The sequence below is a fragment of the Onthophagus taurus genome, chromosome 8 (assembly GCF_036711975.1).
Source record: "Onthophagus taurus isolate NC chromosome 8, IU_Otau_3.0, whole genome shotgun sequence".
NCBI lineage: Eukaryota > Metazoa > Arthropoda > Insecta > Coleoptera > Scarabaeidae > Onthophagus > Onthophagus taurus.
Window position 1 is genome coordinate 20,792,431 of NC_091973.1, and position 21,947 is coordinate 20,814,377.

Consider the following 21,947-nt stretch of genomic DNA (forward strand, 5'->3'; position numbering starts at 1 on the left):
AACTCATCAGAAGTGACAACGGTGATTTGTTACAGATGTATTTGTTGCAATTTGAATACTTAAAAGTGTTTTTTGAATTCAATATATTGCTGATATGTATATTTAGTATTTAAAGTAAACCTATAAAGATGCATGGAAAATATGAAATTATCCTGAAAGCTACAGATTATTAGTACTTTCAGGGTTACCTTTTCAATTGTTTACAAATACAAAATTATATATTTATTGTGGAAGAATATAATTAGGAAAAGGTGCGAGGAAATTCTAACAAAGAAATTGGATGAAAATTAACTTAAATGGAGATGCGCGACGTTGAACACAAATGGAATCATTTCAAGAAAGTTATAATAACCATGGAAGAGTTGGAAATGGTAATAAAAGAATAAAAATAGGAAAATCTCGTATAGCTAGATTATAGAAGGAGCATTAGGGAATTACATGCCTATTATAGCTAGAGGCAAAAAAGTACTAAATGAAAGTTTAAATATAAATAAATGGAATGAGAGTACAAAGGATTTTGTAATGAAGATGAGCATGTCGAAAACTAAAGTTATGGTGATAAGTGGTATTAGAAGATTGAAAATAGTGATTGAAGAAATCAAACCAAAAGTTTAATATGTTAATATTGAAATTTTTTTGTATTCCCAGCATCCTTATTATGGAAATCAAGCTTACTTGCCATTAATAACATTTAAAAAAAGTCATAGTTAAAATCCTTGCCAAAAAAAAGGAGATATCCCAAAATTCATCTCTACTAAAAAGCTGTACTTATTAAGAGGTAAGCTTTAATATCTCATTAATAATATCATAATATCTCCTATCTCACAAATTTGTAATACACATAGTTTAATTGAACACTTTGTAATATACTAATGTTATAAAAAAAATGACTAGTTGAGAAGATTTCCCCTATCGAAAGGACTAAGTGAAAGCTTAAATTTAATAGTTACTTATTAAAACTCCTTCATACATTTTCTTTTAAGATTATTTCGAAACGATTAAATGTTTGTATATACATTTCATTATAGGATGTTTCATTAAAAATGTTTTCAATAGAATAAAAATAAGTTTGAAGTTTAAAAGTTGTTTTGATTTAATTTGATTTTAAATAAAATAAATTCTTTTTAAAAACCTTAACCGCTCGACACGATTTGAAACTGGCGCAGTCAATTGGATTACTTGCACTAATTTGCTAATTTGATTGGAACTTAATGGTGACTTAAAAAGACGTTAAGGTATAGTGAAAGAAAAAGGGATCCACGGTGGAAGGTAAAATTCCTGAAATCAAAGAACAAAAGGGTCGGATCAATATTACCATACGCAACACACTCCCAGTCCAGAGGACAGAATTTCTTAGCGACCACAACAAAGAAGAACCAAGACGAAAAACCGAAAACGACTTAGAAATTAAGAAAACAGCTTTCTACGCCCGCAACTGACGACAACAACATCAACTTTATGGTGCCCATATTCTTACTCATAGTCCTGTAAGTGATTTCTTTTATATTTTTGTAAAACTGATATTTTCAAAATTGACGAATTATTGGCAAATTTCAAAAATTTTTAAATAAGAAATGGCAAACGCAAATCCAGTTCAACCTGTTATGAACATAAATAGAGTAGATCATACAACAACTGTTGAGGTTAATATTATTCCAAAATTTTCTGGTAATCCTGTGTCTTTACCGCTTTTTATTGAAGCATCAGAAAGTTTAATAAACAGACAAGCAAATAGGGTTAATGAAGATGATCCAATTAATTTTTATATATTACAAATTATAAAATCTCGTTTTGAAGGAGCGCAAGACTTAATTGCATCAGGGGAATTGAATACATGGTGTTTGTCCTGCATTTAATTTTCTTATTTTCACCCCACGTCTGAGTTATGTGCGCATGTGCGCCGGCTCAACCTGGAGTTTTCAAGTTTAAAATACACACACACACTGACTTCTCAATCACACTTTCGATAGCACATGTCAATCGTTCAAAACAACCACGTTCTGCAATAACGTCCACCCACGCTTACACTTATATTAAATCAAAGGTAATTATAATTTCAATTTCATTTATTAAATTTAGTCAGTTGCGATTTTTTTGTTTTATTATTTGTCTTCATTATCATTTTGTTTCAGTTAAAGAACCAACACCTAATTTTTTTGTTTTCCGGTTATTTGCCGCGCGAACACATGGGTTGACATAAAATCATGCCTTGAATTAGCTTGTAGTGACCAACGATCAGAAGATTGTTTGCTAACTGACTTAATAAATATTTTGCCTACTACAAACGAAAATCCGTATTCTTTGGGTAATAGAATTAGAAATGTTTTAAATCTCTTGCTGACAAAAGTTAAGTTAATTGTACATCAACTTGCTGATAGACAATTAAAAATCAGCATGTATAAAAAAACTGCATTACAGACGTATATGCGTTCATTGATTCAAATTATGGAGAATATATTTATTTAAAATATCCAGCAGATTTGGAAACTGCTATGCAAAATATTTTAGAAAAACAAAATTGGCAATATTATTGTAAGCGATTATCAAAAATATTTAATTTAATTCACCAAAGCAAAATTTATTAATTCCGGGAAAAGATTTAAATTTACCTCAAAATTCACGAAACAGAACAAATCCTTTATCCTAATACTCACAACAGTTCAATAGGAATCCTTCAGTTCGACCACAATTTAATATGCAACCCATAACTTTTGCACAACCTAATTTCAATCAAAATCAATTTAATTTTCTAAAACCTCAATTCAATCAACCAAATTAGTTAAGTCCGATGGATGTAGATACCACCATGAGTAATTATATAATAGATTAAATAAATCTAAAATAAACAACAGTGTAGGTGGAAATCTATTTTATGTCGTCGATACGTCGACCAATAAGTCGATCCTTATTTCCAAACACCATCAAATGAAAATTTTAATTCAACGCAAGAACAAATTACAGATGAAGAAACTCATAATTCTTGTCCTGAAATTTCTGAAGTAGGCTCTGAAACTAATTTTCCTATAACAGCCTCACCACATCAGAATCGTAGTAGAAGTAAATTTTCAAAACTTTTCAAAATTACCTTACATCATGTTACCAGAATTAGATAATGCCAAAATTTTAATCGAAACTGGTGCAACACATTTGGCTATATCTTCAAAATTGGCAAAAAATTATTTTCAAGAGTATTTCTATTATGAACCATATGTAGTAAAAACTATGCATAGATTAACAAAACATTATTATAAGTTGAATTTACCTAGCTTCAAAAATTTGATGGAATCCTAGATAGCGTTCATTTAGAAATGATGGGAGCTAAATTGGATTATCAATGAAAATCATTACAAACTAAAAATTCAAATATACCATTTTATTTTAATAAAACTATAATTAATTTACCACAACGAACAAGACAAATTGTTAAAATACCTGCAACTAATAAGGAAGGACAGTTTTTAATAAACCATTGCGAAATAATAAAGAACATAGAAATACCTAACGCATCAGTAAGTGTTATAACTACGAATGCTTAGTAGAAATAACAAACTTCAACGAATATCCTATACAACTAAATTGTAATCCTGTGGAACTTGAAGAAATTGACTTAAAACATTATGAAACAAACAAAACGCATGGGTCAATTAATTAACATGGGTTAAGTAACGCATCCTCAACCTTCCAAAAAAAGGACTGATATATGTCATGTCTATCTGGACGATATTATTATATTCAGTACCTCATTACAAGACTACAAGGTACCTTTACAAAAGGTATTTGAAAGTACTTGGGACACTTAATAACCAAAAAAGGAATAAAACCTGATCCTTCAAAAACCGAAACAATAAAAAAATTTCCCTTATCTAGAACTAAACGTGAAATAAAATCATTCATAGATTTATTGGGATATTATCGTAAATTCATTAGGAACTATGCAAAATTATTAAAACCAATAACACAATATTTGGCCAAGGATAAGGAAATTGAATTTACATCCGAATATAAAAATTGTTTTGAAATGTGTAAAAATTTATTGTGCAACGATCACCATTTTACAGTATCCCGATTTTACAAGGCGCAATTGGAGCCGTGCTGAGTCAAGGAACAATTGGCAAAGACAAGCCAAGAGCTTACGCAAGTAGAACCCTATCTAAAACAAGAGACAATAATCTCAAATTACAACGTTGGAAGATTTATTTCCAGGAGTTTAATTACAAAGTCGTATACAAAAAGGGTAAAATGAACGTTAATGCAGATGCACTAAGTGGAATCCAAATAAATCACATTGATAATGAAAGTATTTTGGCAAACAACGGATCAATAAACTTGGAGGATGATAATGAAAGTTTAAATACCAATCAAAATTCCGAAATAATTAATTACCAGAATTCCAATCACTAAAGAACCAATAGATAATAAAAATAATCAACTTTTTATCTATCTACATGAGAACCCAACGGAAGTGCAAGAAGAAGTGAAAGAAAACAAAAGAATTTTAAATATCTATTGCAATAAAAAGGAAATTGAAACACATTTATTACACGTATTAAAAGGATACTGTACAGAAAAATGGTATCATTTATTTTGCAGTGATGAAATGTATAAAATTATTACTGAAATTTATTTAAATCATTTTGAAAATGGAAAATTTAAATTAATGAGATGTCTAACAAGAGTACAAATTATTAATGCAAACGATAAAATGAGACAATTGGCTTTAATAAGAAAATACCACAAGGGAATAACCAATCACAGAGGAACATACAATTAAAGAAATAAGAACTAAATATGATCGAAATCCACCTGAAATTAGACAAATAATTACTGTAACACCTACAAAACCGATGCAAGTTTTGAACAAACAAAACAAGCAAGTTGAAAATGAATCTATACATTTTCAACAGAAAGAACATTGTTTTTAATGGTAATTGATAAATTTTATAAATTAGAGAAGCCTATGAACCCAACGATAAAAACGCCATAACTATTGTTGATAAATTAACTGAACATTTTAGCAAATTCGGAATACCAAGCGAAATCGTATGTGATCAAGGCAGTGAATTTAACAATTATTTAGTTAGAGATCAATTAAAATTATATAAAATAAATGTACATTATACTACAGTAGGTCATCAATAAAAAAAAATTCAAATTCACCTATTGAAAGATTTATTTCAATGCTTATAGAACATTTACGACTTATAAAATTAATGGATAAAAATCTTTTTCTACGCATTGCAATGAATAGAGCAATTTTGGCATACAGTTCAACAATTCATTTATCAACCGGATTCACACCTTTCAACTTACATTTTGGACATTTAGACAATTTAGATCCAATCAACATCGATTATGAGTATAGAGCTTCACAAGATTATGTCAATAAACAAAAGCAGGTTACTCAATTAGTTTACGAGAAGATAAATGAAAAGGAAAAAGCAAGAAAAACTAATGTAAATGAGAATGTAAACAAGAATATACCTGAATCTCAATTTACAGTAGGACAGCAAGTATACTGGTAGAAGGAAACAAGAGAGAAATTAAAAGAAAAATATATCGGACCATATGAAATTATAGAAATTCTGGCAAATAATAAAGTAAAATTAAAATCTAAAAACATCAAAAGAACTAGAGTGGCGCACATGAAAGAATTAAAACATCGTCTTTTTACAGGTGCTATGCCAGCACAGGACGATTCGAATTAATAAAATTAGAAGATTCTAATGGAGCGATTATACATCAATTAGGAATCGCATATAACAGCCATTCAGACGCGGAATTAGTATTAGAAATAGATTTAAGAGAAGTTATTAATACTATAAACACTAATTTTAATTTCATTAATTTAGACGTAAGGATTAGAAACCAAAGTGCAGAATTAATTTTTAAATTACATAATGAAATACGCGATAAGTTAGAAATTTTCAGTTTAAAACAAAGAAATAAAAGAGCATTAATAAATATAGCAAGAAAATTAATAAAAGCCATTACAGGCAACGTTGATAATTCAGATGCAGAGCGGTATGAAAAGTTGATAACAAAATTACTGGATCATTCAAGTTCAAAATAATTTTGATTTGGTAATAAATAAAATCAAAAGATTAGATGATAAATTAGGATTACTATGGCTTAATACAAATGTAAATGAAATTATTGAATGTTACAAAATGACAGCAAGAAATTTGAACGAACTTATACACATTAAATTATGCAAAAATGGGAATTGTACACCCACTACTAAATAACTCCTTCAAAATTGATAGAAGAAATTAAGTTGATACACTTGGATGATAATCATAAATTTTCTTTTGATTTACTACTAGAACAAGTTGATATAATTGACAGAATAACGGAAGTAAAAGCATATAAACATCAATCATTTTACAGATACCTTTGATAAGTCAAGAAATATTTCAGTATTACGAAATTCAACCATTGCCAACTATTGTCAATGATATTTTAATTCAAATTGAAAACAATGTAGGTTTATAGCATCAAACGAAACTAAATACATTGCTAGTAATACTATTTGTGATAAATTATTTGAAGAACAGTATTTGTGTAAACAACAGATTGAAAGTAGAAATTCACAAAGTTGCGAATATCAGTTAGTAGTCAGAAATATTGTAAATGAAAATTGTAAATTAATAAATTTAATGATAGTAGATTTGAAATTTGAAATAAGTGAATATGATTTTGGTACAGTAATTGTATTAATTAAGGAAATAGAAATGTCAGAAATTTGTAATAAAATGATAAAAATTCATAAATTTATTTATTTAATTAATCGGAAAAATTAATGTACCCATACCTCGCTTTACGGCCTAGATACATTCCACGAAACTTGGCCGCAAAGTGAACAGCCGTATAAACTTTGATTATATATATATAGATAGCTCACCTAATGTTAAAAATTGGCAACGCTAAATGGGACATCAAAATAACAGCTGTGGGACACCAAGATAAAGTTGGCTGTATTACGGCACCCAATACGAAGCTTGTTTTATTCAACACTAGATGTCTCTGCTCAAAAGTGCTATTAAACATTTTGTTTTAATTAAATGTTATTTGTTAAATATTAATTGTTTGAATTGGTTATTAAATTATAAAATAATAATTATAATTCATAATTTTATTTTTTAATTCTTTATGATTATGCGCATTTTGTTTTTTCGGTCACAGGTAGAAATGTGTAAATTACGTGAGTCACGCCGGGTCACGATGGATCATGCGTGAGCGGTCATCAATTTTTGTACCACTCACATGAGGGTGAGTGATCGTGAGCAAGTTTTATTTCGACCGGATCCAGCGTGACCCGATTAGACCGATTTTTTAATTTTTCTTTAATAATATTTTACCGAACGTCGGACAGAGCGGTATATGTCGAACAATCTTTCAGAATTTTTGGCTGCTTTTTATCCTCCTCCATTTAAATCTTTTGCCTAAGTTTATAACGTGTACTTAAAAACACGATACACTACAAATATACTATAACGAACAAAGACGGTTGTAAACAAATACTTTACGAACCCCGAAAGGTGTGTTCCTTAATGCGGCCCTTAGTGAATAATCCTTTTTTTGTCCGTTTTATTCCCACAGAAGTAAAGAGACGGAGTTATAAAAACCGATCTTGATATAGAACAAAATTTAATTTAAATTTATGATGAATGGAGGAAGATCTTTAAAGCTTTAAAGGAAGTATTACCCATATGAATATGCTAGTTTTTATTATTTATTTTAATTTTATTACTTTTGACTTTTTGAATAAATGAAAGCTCAAACAAACGTCAGTGTTACATTTATTTCAAAACATAAAAAAAATAAACTCCCTGTTAATTCTGCCATTAGTCAAACACGATTAATTAATAATCAAATTAACAAGTAATCAAACATGATCAAACAAATATATGAATATTTGATCACGTGATCATGCGTGAGTCACCTGATTCATATATGATATTCACATGATTGGTATGTGTGACCCGCGTGGGATAGATCGTGAGCGGGCATAAAAAATCACTCACGCGCACATCTCTAGTCGCAGGTTCAAATCCCACTGCGGCGTGCTGCGGCGGACGCTTTAAGGTTTTTTTATTTATTTTATTTTTTTCATTATTCTTTGTCTTTTATCCGAGTCTAATGATTATCAAGAAATATTAAATAAATCCAAAAATAATATCAAAATTCGGGTATTCACACGGATGCTAGATGTCAATCAGTATTTATGAATGTCAAGTATGGTTTTCGAAGATGTTTTAAGACAACTTGTCGTCAAACTTCTTATTTATTAAATTATTTTTTCCAATTATACTGAAACGACACACGACACGTCGTATACGAAGTTCGCACCTTTTGTTACCGACAAAAAAAAAGTGGCAAAAAAACGTCTGTATTTGTTTAAAAGGGTGTCTAGACATCAGGGAAAAAATAAAACATTAATTCCTTAGTTGTGCGTTAGTAGTTCAATTTATGCAGACGTGAAATTCAGTTAGTAGAAATTTGAGTGAGGTAATATTAAAATTATTAAATATTCATTAATAATTTATTATTATTATTAAAAATGAGTGATCAACGTCGTAGTGGAAGAAAATGTTTCTATTACAATTGCAATTTAAATGCAAGAAATTGTAATGAACTTAAATTATACGGGTTTCCAGTTAAAAACGAAGGTGTGTGTGAACAGTGGATACGAAACGTAGGAAACATAAATTTACTTGAATTGACAATAGAAGAACTAAAAAACAAATATATTTGTGAAGTACACTTTAGTGATTGTGATTTCATAAATGTTACAACAAGAAATAGATTAAAGAAAAATGCCGTACCACAAAATTATAAAAATCATATAGACTCTGATGCAGATAGTGACAATTTTAAAATGAATACTCCTGAAAAAACTTATAAAAAAAATGAATTTCCGACAATGTGGTCAAATCCACGGCCATCAACTTCTCAAACAACTTCGCCTATACGCTTAGAAACAAAGTATTTAGAAGAATTCTGCGAATTTGAAACACCTTCGAGAAAAAGAAATTATTCTGGGGATATAGAATCTATCAAAGATAAAAAGATTGCAAAACTAGAGAGATTAGTGAAACATCTAAAACACTTATTAAAAAGTAAACGAACTATAATATCCAAACTTAAAAATAAACTAAATACTAAATCAAAACTTACAACCGAAAATCTATTAAACAATTTCAATTATTGTACAAAGGCTTCTAAAAGTTTAGTACGTATGCAAATGTTGCATAAAAAAAGATGTAAATGGGAAGTAGGCGAGAAACAACTGTCGCTATCGCTCTTTTATTCCAGCCCGAGTGCCTACCGTACAATGAAAAAGCACATCATTCTTCCTGGTCTAAGTACCATAAGACGATGGGTAGGCTACGCAACCATTTTGCCCGGTTTCAACATTGCCATAAAAAAACAAATATTGCTCAAAACTCAGACAATGGCTAAAATGGAAAAAGTTTGCGTCCTCTGTTTTGATGAAATGTCAATAAAAGAACTTTTAGAATACTCGAAGGCTCTTGATTTGATAGAGGGTTATGAAGATTTAGGCTCCTTAGGACGACGTAATCTACATGCAAAGAAAGCAATGGTCTTTATGATTCGTGGGTTGTTTGTAAAATGGAAACTGCCGATTGCATACTTCTTTACAGAAACAGGAATAAAAAGCGACAACTTAAGAGAATTAATTATCAACGCAATAGATTATGTGGAAGATTGTGGTTTTCTTCTAAAAGTTATCATATGTGATCAGGGACCAGGAAACACTTCATTAATGGATAAGCTAAATGTCTCTAAAGATAAGCCTTATTTTGAACATAAAACCAAAAGAGTGTTTTGTATATATGATGTACCACATCTATTTAAAAATTTTAGAAATAATTTAATTGATAGTGATTTTGTGTATAAAGTGAACAATAAAATAGATGAAAAAACAGTTATTTCGTTTAAAGATATAATTGACGTGTATGAACTTGATAAAAGATCAAATACAGCAAAAGCGCTTCCAAAATTAACGGATATTCATATCAAACCTAACGCTATCCAAAAACAATCTGTTAAACTTGCAGTTCAAATATTAAGTGGCAGTGTCGCAAATACAATTAGAACGTGTCACAAAACCGGGGAACTAAAAAGCAGAACTTGCTTAAATACAGCCAATTTTGTTGAGCTTCTCAACAACACTTTTGATTGTTTAAATTCAACACAAAAGTTTGACAGCAATCCATACCGCTGCGCTTTAACAGAGGAAACTACTTTGGTTAAGTCTTCATTGCTAGATGCAAAACAGTGCGTATCAAATTTGTGGAAACTACACAACAATAAATTAACTAGGCTAAAATGTTTCGCTGGCCTTGAACAGACAATTAATGCCGCGTTAATGTTGAATAAAGATTGTGTTGACGAAGGATTTCAGTACATTCTGACAGGTACGTAATTCTAATAATTACCAAGTGTATTTTTTATATAGTCATTTTTTTACATATCAGGGAGGCTGAATCAAGATGTGCTGGAAAACTTCTTTTCGATGATACGTCAAAGAGGTGGTTACAACAGAAATCCTAGCGCCCGCTTATTTCGTACAACATTCCGTTTGCTAATGACTAACTTATTAATGAAACCACCTGCATCAGCAAATTGCGAAGAAGATGAAGATAATTGGCTTCGACAATTTGATAGTTGTGCCTCAGATGTAGCTAATATTTCCTGTTTTTCAAGTGATGATTATAACATTGATGTTTCCATATCTGATCTACCTTTCTCCTCAACAAATCCGACGCAATCGTCTCTTGTTAAAATTAAAAAACGACAGAGAGTGACATTAGAGGACTGTGCTATAACATATTATGCGGGCTACATATGTTATAAAACATTAACAAAATTTAACTGTATGAAATGTGAGAGTGTACTAATTAAAAATAATACTGAGTTAGTGGATAGGAATGAATTATTAATATTAGAAAAACAGTACGTGAACGACAAACTAACCGGAGGCCTAAAATCTCCAAGGTTTGAAGTAGTGATGTTTACAGAAATGTGTCTTCTTACCCTAAATTCTGTTATGGACATCAAACCACACATTTCTAATGTTTCTACAGTTATTAAACAACAGATAGAAAAAAATAGAGAACGTTTTCCAACCATGTATAATAATATATGTTCAGAGCATTTAAGTTATTTTATTGATTTACTCGTAAGAGTAAAATTATATAAATTATGTAAGGACGCCTGTAGAAAAGCTGCACCCACAGACAAACCCCATCCAAAAATACAAATTTTTAAAAATACCTAACCATGTAAGCATAGAAATATATAATGTTAATATGTAAATATATAAATATGTAACTGTGTAAATATGTAAATAGATAAATAGGTAAATATGTAATTACAGTGAAATTCCCCTAACTAGAACTTCTATATCTCGAATTATCCTCTAAGGCCCACCTTTACCACCTCTTGATAAATTTAACTGATAGATAAATTGGCCATGGTAATTATCTATGGGTTAAATTTATCAAGAGGTGGTAAAAGTGGGCCTAAGTCGAATAATTTTCGTAAGCTCAAACGTTTGACTAGGTTTCATATGTGTCCTTATCTCTCTAAGTCGAAGTTCACAAACTCGAATGTCTCTGTAACTCGAACTGAACTACTATGGAATTTCTTCAAATTTTACTTCGAATTTACCAAAGAATAAAATATTCGAATCCGTTTTGTAAGTAATTTTAACTACAGAATCAAACCACATAGACTCAGGCTCAGAAACTACAAACTCTTGAACAAAAACAAATCTAATGTTCTTATTGTTTCAGAATCAGATGAGGGTAATGATAATCTTGAAAATGAAATACTTATTGCTGGACCTACATTTGATGAAGCTTATGCCTATCTTAGAAAGCTTGAAACCTGTGTATTATCAAGAAAGAATGTTCCAAATAATATTCACAATTCTTTATATTTAATAGAAGATTTTTTCGACAAAGAGCGGTTGTCCACTTTAAGCCAAAAGAAAATGACGGATTACTTTATAAAACTTGATTAATTTTCTACTTCCAATACTATTAAGGTTTCTGTTTTAAATATACGTATTAGAAAAGTACATTTCTAATGTTTTTCTTTAGAGCTAAAATTCTACTAATTTTTCTCTAACTCGAATTCTCCATAACTCGAAGTTTTCTTCCGCTCCCTTAGTGATTCGAGTTAGGGGAAATTCACTGTATGTAAATATGTAAGTATGTAAATATATTTTTAGAAAAATTTAAATTTCAAATCAAATTACACTAGGCTTTAAATCGTAAACACCGCGTGGTACCTAATTAAGATAATATAAAACTTGTTAAGAAGATTAAATTACGTACGTAAAAACTATCTATATAATAACTACATACTGCTGATCTTAACATTCATAAAAAATGGATCTTGAATATCTAATCTATTCTATAAATTCGTGAACACACGGAAAATATTGTATTTACCTAAAAACAATGCTTTTTTTTGCAAGACCATGTGTCTGTGGCTAACGGTGTTCCGACATGGCTAGACATGGCTGACGCTCAATGGCTCAACACTGACTCTGATTCAGCCAGACGTGAAATCAGCTTGAGACGAAGGGAGACATGAGATCGGTTAATTGTGTATCTTAGCACTTGCAATTAAACTTGAACTAACAACAACTTTTAAGAAAAATTAAGTTTTACATTTATTTTAAATTATTTATAATTTTTAACTATCTACTGAATAAATTATTACGTTTTAATTTTGTCACTTTTTAACACTACATCTATACGCCAAATACCTAACCATTAGTTTCACTTTTAAGTACTGCAATGGTTTAAAAGACAACTAAAATTAAATATTTCCGCCTTGATTTAGGCTACCCCACATTACATCCTTTGTTTCCAAATTTTAACATTAGGTGAGCTATCTATGTATATATAATCAAAGGTATAAGGAATCAATTATTCTAATACATTGAAAAAAGGTTTTTTTTGCTGTTATAGCGAAACATTTTAGGCCGTAAATGGAAAACGTGCTTTAATTGAAGAGGGCCGTTATAGCGAAATGCCGTATAGCGAAGTATGGGTGTATTTTTAAGATAGGTGATATTATGATTCGTAATTTTTATACTGTTAGTATGGATATGCCATCAATATCAATACCAATTATAAATAAGAATGTATTAAATATAACATTTGATGAAAATAAATTAAAATTGGAAAATCTTACATTTGTTAACAATAATAATTTATATGATTAAAATTAAGTACGTAATCCATTTTACCAGTATTATCGTTAAGAAATGTTTGAAATTAAATGTGATATGTATTTATCTGACTAGTTTCGGTTCAAAAAACCATCTTCAGAGATAAACTATAAGAAATGAAATATATAATAATAAAATTCTGAACAATTTAAAAGTCTTACAAATTAATATTGAAATTAAAAATGCAAAAATGTATGAAAAGTACTTACAATCAAAATGTAAGTTACCAACATTGTAATTAACTTCAACCTCATAATTATTACTTATTAAAAACAATATTAAAGTCAATATATATACGCTAAACATATTTAACAAACTAGACAAACGTTCTGTAGAATTAAAAGTCGTGTAATGGCGACATGTAAAACAAGTTTCGAAGCAAGATTTCAACGTCGACGTGGAGAATAAAAAACCGGTTAAACTCTTGTTAAATTTAAGTTCAAATGTTCAAAAATTATTATGCTAAGATAAAAATAGCAATATAAGGGATTTATAAAATTGGGAATTAAAATGGGATTTGAAATTATTAAAAAAAGGGGGAGAAGGTGTTAGGATGGGAAAGGTGTGGCCGCATTGACCCCAAAAAGCGCGAATAATATATGCGGCACAAATATATTAGGATTTAGATATTTATGCCGCATATTAATAAATATAATATAATACAAATTTTAAAGTTAAGAGAATCCAGGAGGATCCTCAATCTAGCCAGGGAGGAGTTACATTTGCCAATCCTGAAGGGTTGCAATAAAATAAGAAGTAGGAGTTAGAGATAAGCAGCTTCTATTCAATTAGATGCAGCATTACAATTAAGTTAAGTCTACTTTTAATCACATACGTTAATTTTTCAATAAAATAAAAATAAGTTTCAAGTTTAAAAGTTGTTTTGATTTAATTTGATTTTAAATAAATTCTTTTTATTAAACCTTAACCGCTCGACACGACTTGAAACTAGTGCAGTTTTATTGCTAATTGATAATGCAGGTAGCCACAATAGAGAGTTTATTAATCATCCACACGTAAAAATTGTGTTTTTCCTAAAAATTATATATCATTGATTCAACCACTGGATCAAGGAATCATTTCAACACTTAAGGCATACTACATACAATTAGCATTCCAAAATTTTTGAAAGACTGGAAAATGATAAAAATGTAACGCTTACTCAAGCTTTTTAGGTTGTGTTGCAATTATAGATTTGGCTTGCAGGGAATTAAAACAGTCTACACTTCATGCGTGTTGGAAACTGTTCTTACCACAAATGGTTCAGAGACGAAACTTTAACCCATTTCAGGAAGCATGGATTTTTGGGAACTTCCAATTACACTGATGATTCCAAAAATATTTATAAAATTGCATCGATTGCTTATTTAAATTTAATTGATCTGCAAGAAGGAATAGCTTTAGTTAAAAAATTAGAAAATTCTTTTGTTGCTCCTTCAGTAGTACCTAGCGGAAAATTTAAAACAGAATTGCAAAGTTCTTTAGTTCTTTAGAAATTCTGCAAGAATTGCAAAATTGAAACAGGCGGGTAATAAATAACTTTTGTAATAGTGGAAAAATAACTAGAGAAGAGGGGTTTCAAGCAACTTAAAAAAAAATAGATTAGCTGTAATTATTACAAATATATTTTTGTACATATATTCCAAATATTTTTTGTTGTATTTTTAATTTTTATATTTCATCATAATGTTGTATTTCATAATTTTGTTTTTGGCTTAAATGGTACACATTGCCTTAAATACCTTATGCTAAAGACTAAAAACGGGATTTAATTATGGTTACATCCTAAAAGACATGCAGAATATATGATAACTACATAAATAAATTATTCTTTGCCCAACTCCAGCATACCAAAAATCCACATCGTCGCAACCTTTCACCCTTCCTTTCAGTTCGACTTGGGGAGGAACTTGAAGAAGTTTAATATAACACCTGTCTTCAAAACCGGAATAACATTATTGAAATATTATAAAACTTGACAAAATTGTCTGAACACTTTCTAGTTTAAAGTTTTATAGTTATAAACAACAATGTACTTGGAAATAACATTTCTCTAAGAGTGAAAACTCGCACAATTTCGACTCAATTGTGATCGCGATTCATATTTAATATCGATACCGGCTCGAATTCAAAACGTATCAATTTTTAGACTTAAGTTTAATTTTTAAATTTACTTGATACTATTCAAATCAGACTCGTGTCGACTTGATACCAAAAGTTGGCTCACTAACATTAGCTCATAAAAGATTATTACTTTATCTTGTTAAAATTAATCTATTACCTGTTAAACTGAAGAATTGTCTTCAAAAGTTAGACTACAGCAAAACCATAGTTGGTGTCATTATATTGTTAATCAAAATAACTTTCTTGAAGGTGGTTTGTTGTTTCAGTGCACAGTTAACTGATGCACAACTGAGAAAAAATCGGTACTATCTGTACTTTTAGAGGGTTGGCATCACCTAAAATACGCAAAAAAATATTAAATAAAAAAAGCATATCTTACATCTTGTACATATAAATGTTTGATTGTAATTAGAAGTAAATGTCCTCAATGTACCTATTTGTTATCTACCAGAAGGATAAATTTAGGATACACAATTTATGAATACATTGCAGTATATTATTATCATTTATAAACTATACAACTACAATTCATGCTGAGGATGCGTGACGAAGCTTTGATATCATGGGAACTGATAAATAAAATAGCGTTACAGATTATGTAATTTCATTGAAATTTTATCTCTGACTGTTTGTCTGTGATTATGATGCCAAACTATTATTATGAATTGTAAGGAAGTTACATAGTTTAATGCCGAAAATCAAAAAGGTTCAAAAATATTATAGTCTGTAAAGTAGGGGATATAGGCGATAAAATTATTATAAATGGTTTATTGAAAAATCCCTGAAACGGGTGTAAAGATTTAAATTTTGTTTAGATATTTTTTCAAATAGAATAAAATTAATGATTTAAATGAATAAATAAAAAATTAAAATTAAGTTAAATGTTAAGTTTACCTTGGGCAAATCCTAAACGATTGATGAAGATATCAAAAATTATTCGCTAAACTTCTCATATTCTGATTTTTTGTTCATCCAAAGTATTTTTTGGTCCAATGGTGTAAAGTTTACTCTTCAGATATCCCTAAAGGAAGAAGTCTGGCGGAGTCAAATCTTGATTATTGAGAAATAATTGATTGAAATAAGCTCGAACAGGAACGGCATAGTGTGGTGGCACGCCATCTTGTCGGAGAAATCACTGCCGCTGGAATTGAATTTATTTATTTATATGAGATGCAAACAGGATTAATCCCAAAGTAGCATACACGAAAAATAACAAAAATAAACTTTAAAAAAAGGCTTATATAAACTATAAACGTATAAGAAGATATAACAAAATATACCAATTTATTAAGACCTGTCTGAAAACAACTTACTAATAAGCCGACGATTAATAATAAATTCTGCTGCTGTTGCTTCTAGCTTAATGTGAGCGTCATTTTAAAAATAATGAATTCATTAAATATTGTTATTCAAAATAATGAAACTTCATTTGATGAATAAACAGAAATTTTTTGAAATAGTCCTAATAATTTAATAAAATAATCTCTAATTGCAGTCTAACTTGGTTATAAACAGGTCTATTATAACCTGTTTGAAAGTAAATGACTCCTATCGAAACCTTGGATTAGCCGATTCAACGTTGTAGTTTAACGCAAGCGTCTCAACACCATGTGGATGATATGAGTTATCTCAAAACTAATAGAAATAGAAGTCTACGTATTCGAAAAGATAAAATAATTGATAAATAATAATTGTCAGGCATAAATAATTTATAACGATTTCCGCCAGATGTCCGCCAGAGGCCGAACACACATCCGGTAAACAAATGTTAGAGTTTTGATAAGAAACGTGAAACACAAATGCGAAATAGAATTTAAAAAAATAGTACCAAAAATAATAAAATGTTGGATTTAGAAATTCATTATATAGAAATTTATATTGACAATAATTTTATTAGGTCTATTTGTAACCTAATCTATTTGTAAAATTAATTCTTTTTGAGATTTTTGTTCCCTTTATTTTTGTCGAATTTGCGTAATTTACCTATTACTAAAAGTATTTGCCTTTTTTTTATGGTGCATTATGGATACTAGGAACCTTTATGGGTTTTTGATTTATTGTTTTCTGAATCTTACCCGTTTATGTAAAGATGTTTTTACATCGTTTCATTTTTTGAATGACGCTTTGAATAGAGTGGAAGAAATTGACAATGAAAATTGCAAGGTGCGCGGGTTTACCACAACAAGTAGCTGATAAAGCAGAATTACATGAAAGTGATATCAGTGAGGAAGAATCCGCTGAAACAGAATCGTAGACAACATACAATTACAGTGGAGAAAAAATGAAGATGTAAGTATCCCTACAAATGTAGGAATTGAGCACGCTGAAGAGATTCTTTCTCGCATATCTTTACGCAACAAGATATAAAAAACACAATTTCAAGGTCTTTGAAAAAAATGTCTCCGTTTCTTGGATTGCTGTTGATCAGTGGCTATCACAGTTTCCCCAAAAAAAATGATTATAGGTCAACAACAAAAGATATGAACTTTTTTACAAACACTTGAGCATCGATGAAACAATGGTTCCTTTTCATTCTACGAAGATGTTCATAAAAAACAAACCGTTTCAGTTTGGTTTCAAAATATGGATGCTGTGTGGGACCGATGGTTATCCATATAACATGGAAATATATTGTGGGATATCACTTGGACAAAGTAAAGAACCGTTGGGAACACGAGTCGCTAAAAAAAATATTATTTGTTGTTGAAAAACTTGCTCAACACGTAAATTACATTTTAGTAGTAGTTTATTAATTTTTGCCAACTTTTTCTCCGGTCACGCACTATTTCGTCACTTGTCAGAGGTAAGCATTCGAGCTTGTGGACGTGTACGTGAAAACGGAACAAATAAGTGTCCTTTGACACATTCCAAAGCGTTAAAAATATGAAAGAGGATCTTACGATTACAAATCTGACGGAACGGTAACATATGTCAAATAGAATAACAATGCAATAGTAACATATCTTCAGAGAGTTTCTAAAAAGGGTAAAAGCAGAACACAAAACAGACTTGATACAAATTTGATAAAGAGATATACCGAAGGAATTGGTGGAGTTGATTTCTTAAATCGTCTTTGTTTCACCTACCGATCAAAATTGAGACAAAAAAAATAATTTACTTTATATTATACAAAGTGTCCTGAACCAAAAAGAACAAAACCGGCTATCTGATAACTCCTTAGATGATTTTTAGGATGAAAGTTTATATAAATTTGTTTTCTAAAATCATTACCTAGAATGTTACAACTTGATTTGAAACGTCTTTTGGTACACAAATGACCGTGACGCATTTTCTGACACACTGAAAGGTGTCTCTTTCTTTTTCGAAAAACCATATTTTGAGCCTTTACCTTTATATACGAAAAATTTGTACAATCATTTATTTGCCTAAATTTGTACAAAAAAAGCAATATACAGGTTTCCCAAGGATAAATTTTATAAAGGCATTAAAAACAGTTTTTGGAAAAATCGTTGAGTCGGGTCTAAAGATTGAAATTTTTTGGTTAGATTTTAAATTTTTCCGCCATTTTTAAACGAGTTATGACGTTATCGATGTTTTTTTCAAATACAAATGCAATTTTTTATTAGGGCATTCGAAAAAGGACTGTTTTCTGAATTTAATAGTCAATGAACAATGAGACTTACTGAACTGAAAGAATTGAAATTCTAATCATGATTGGTTTCGGAGATAGAGTTCGAACACACAACGAAGTCCAACCGAATTAAGAGTAAATTTCGCGAACTTGGACATGTACGAGGCTAAGGCCGAACGTCCATCGTCCTTAAATGAAGATCAGCAATTGAATGCTCTGCTAAAACTTGCTGGAAAGCTGGAACTTTGCGATGGCGATTTTGATCGACGAGTGCGATTTTGCGAGAGAATGACGGAACTAACCAACGGAAATTCTGCATTAATTAAAAACATTATCTTTTCTGATGAAGCAACATTTGCTTAAATGGTACCGTCAATAAGCAAAACTGCCGTTATTGGGCAGTTGAAAATCCCTGCCGGCTGGAATAATTGATTATCAAATTATTGGACCGTATTATTTTATTGGAACGCTGAATGGTGAACGGTATTTCAACACTTCTTCAGTTAGAAGTACTCTTTAGTAACTTATTATTAGAAAGAAATATTAAAAGTACAAATAAGCTAGAAACGTGCCCTATTATGAACTAAAGTTATTCCCCAAATTTCATTTTCCTGGTGTTTATAACTCTCGTGAAAAAAATTAATCCAAAATTTTCCGCCATTTTTGAAGGGGCGTAGAAATAAGCCATACGAGGAGAGAAGGGTTCGTGACAATCGGAAAAGATGGGTCTGGTGTGTGTTTAAGACTAGACTATTCCTTTATGTAGATAAAATAAAGGTGCGACGTCCAGTCTGGAACATACACCAGCGAGATTAGATGGAACTCCCCATATGGTTTATTTCTGTTTCTTTTTAATCTATAATTCTTTTCAATCGCTGTAATAATATTTAGAGATATAACTTTGAAAAACTAATAACGGAATGACCTGTTCAAAATTGAAATTTTTTCGTCAGATAGTTTTTGAGAAAAAAGTGGCAAAGTGCCAGCTCCCTCAAAAATAGGGTACTTTTTTCATTTAATTTGCGATAAAAAGAAAACCGCCGCGCCGAAAATAGAAATGTTCAGTGATCACAACAAACTTCACCACAATTTTTTTTAGAGTGGTTGCGAAGATATCGATATCTAAAATGAGGGGCCATGACTTTTGACATGGATAGTTGCAAGTGTAAAGTCCAAGAAGTAAGATATTTTTAATTTAATCAGATTGGCTGTGAAAAAAACACTATTAAAAAGATGAGCCTTCACAGAAATGCAAAGAAAATGCTTATTGGCATTGTTGGTGATGTCACATCGAAATTTTTAATTGTGTTAAATTTTACACTTTTTCGCCCTTTTTTTTATTGTAACGACTTATTTAAATCGTTTCCCGTCGATTAAAAATTTTTTTTTTATAAAAATTCTTACCTCATCCTTGCCGACATCTTTTTTTTAATCATTTTCGAATGCAGAATTGAAAACCTGCCTCTTTTTTATGTTTATTCGATGACAATTGATGCAATATTCAGGCATTTCTACGTTGTTTTTGAAGAAACTGTTAACACCACAAAACAAGCTTCTCGAAGCCCAACTCGTTTTGGAATGAAAAGGATAGAAAGCAGAATGGCAACCATGGCGACAATAGTGGGTGATAGTGGAGCTCAACGAAAGAGTTCACGCGTTACTGAAACGACATCCGATGGAATATAGTTTGGTTTCTCGGTAATAGATGGCACGGTTTAAATTATTCTAATTTATAGATACAATTTATTTTTGTTGGTTTTTAATTTATTTGTTAAAAGCAGCATTTAATTACATAGATAATTTTATTTGAAGTATAATATAGTTAAATGGGCATTTTTATATGTGCCCTTAGAGGTTAGTTTTTCCTCAAGATACAACTTCATGGTAAATTATTATGGTAAAGTGAATACATAGAATTGAAGTACACACATTTTTCTACGCATTGAAGTATTCGGGTGGTAAAATTGCTGTATTTGTAACATAAAAAAATCCTAAAATTTGTCATAATAAGCGACTTTTACGATAAATTAAACATTAAATTGAGACTCCAACGCTTCAAGGATACTCGTGAAATGTAGGAAGTGACTACGTAAAACTAACATAAAATTGAATTGTTATTATCTCAAAATTTGTGTAATGGCAAATGTGCGATTTCGTCGAATTGGGAATTCGTAAAGAAATCTGTATATGTCAGTAAAACAAAGCTTTGTCATCCGCCTCATAGATGGCGCTAAATATTAAATTTTGAGTAAATGTTATCCATTTTTATCACTTATTAATATTTAAATAAATAGAAACAATTGTACTTAGTGATAATATTATTTATTCGATCTTTACCGGTTTCGGCTCACATTAAAGAGCCATCCTCAGAAGATATCTCCTTAAAATATTTCAATAAAATTAACAATCAGCAGAGTGGAGGTTGTGGTTTTACTTACGTCAGTATGGAAAATAATTAAATGGTAATTGATAAAATCTTGATAAAATTTGCATATGTTAGCAGATTAAAATTTCTTGTGTAATAAACGTCACAGAAATTACGATCACAGTTAAAACACACAACAAAATCGACAATAACAACGTGTTTGTCAAAAACAAGTTAAAAAATCAAAGTCTATACAGAAATCGGTAACATTGTAAACACATTGTATACAAGTCAGATCAAAGATAAAAACAAGAAACGGATAATTTATGTATTAGTATATGTTGAAATTGGAAAACCAAAAACGGTATAGTAAAATACGCTTCGGGAGAAATTATGGGTAGGGACTAAATCGATTTTTTAAAGTTTCGTATAGGTGTGGAAAAATTGGAGTAGTTTGTTCATTTAGAATAAGTCTGTTAGGGTTATTCTTTATGAATTTCTGAATTTCGTACATTTCTGCTATCTCCATTTTATAACTTATAAACTTATAACCCCTATATACGTTGCGCCTCAGGTGTCGCAGTCTACTTTGT

At 30.2% G+C, this 21,947-nt stretch overlaps 1 protein-coding gene across 10 annotated transcripts in view; it reads right to left on the bottom strand.

Annotated features, from left to right (window-relative positions):
• LOC111421651 (uncharacterized) overlaps positions 1 to 20,592 on the bottom strand; it is a 45,349-nt gene extending 24,757 nt beyond the window's left edge. For 9 of the 10 annotated variants that reach the window (XR_011641508.1, XR_011641504.1, XR_011641503.1 and 6 more), the window contains exons 1-3: positions 20,394 to 20,592; positions 16,292 to 16,538; positions 15,555 to 15,732 (exon numbers count right to left, since the gene is read on the bottom strand). The gene's annotated coding sequence lies outside the window, so the exon portion shown is untranslated. Of the gene's footprint in view, positions 1 to 14,526; positions 14,656 to 15,554; positions 15,733 to 16,291; positions 16,539 to 20,393 lie in introns of all 10 variants that reach the window. The other variant, XR_011641502.1, reaches the window with a different exon arrangement.
• Between the last annotated feature and the right edge of the window lie 1,355 nt (positions 20,593 to 21,947).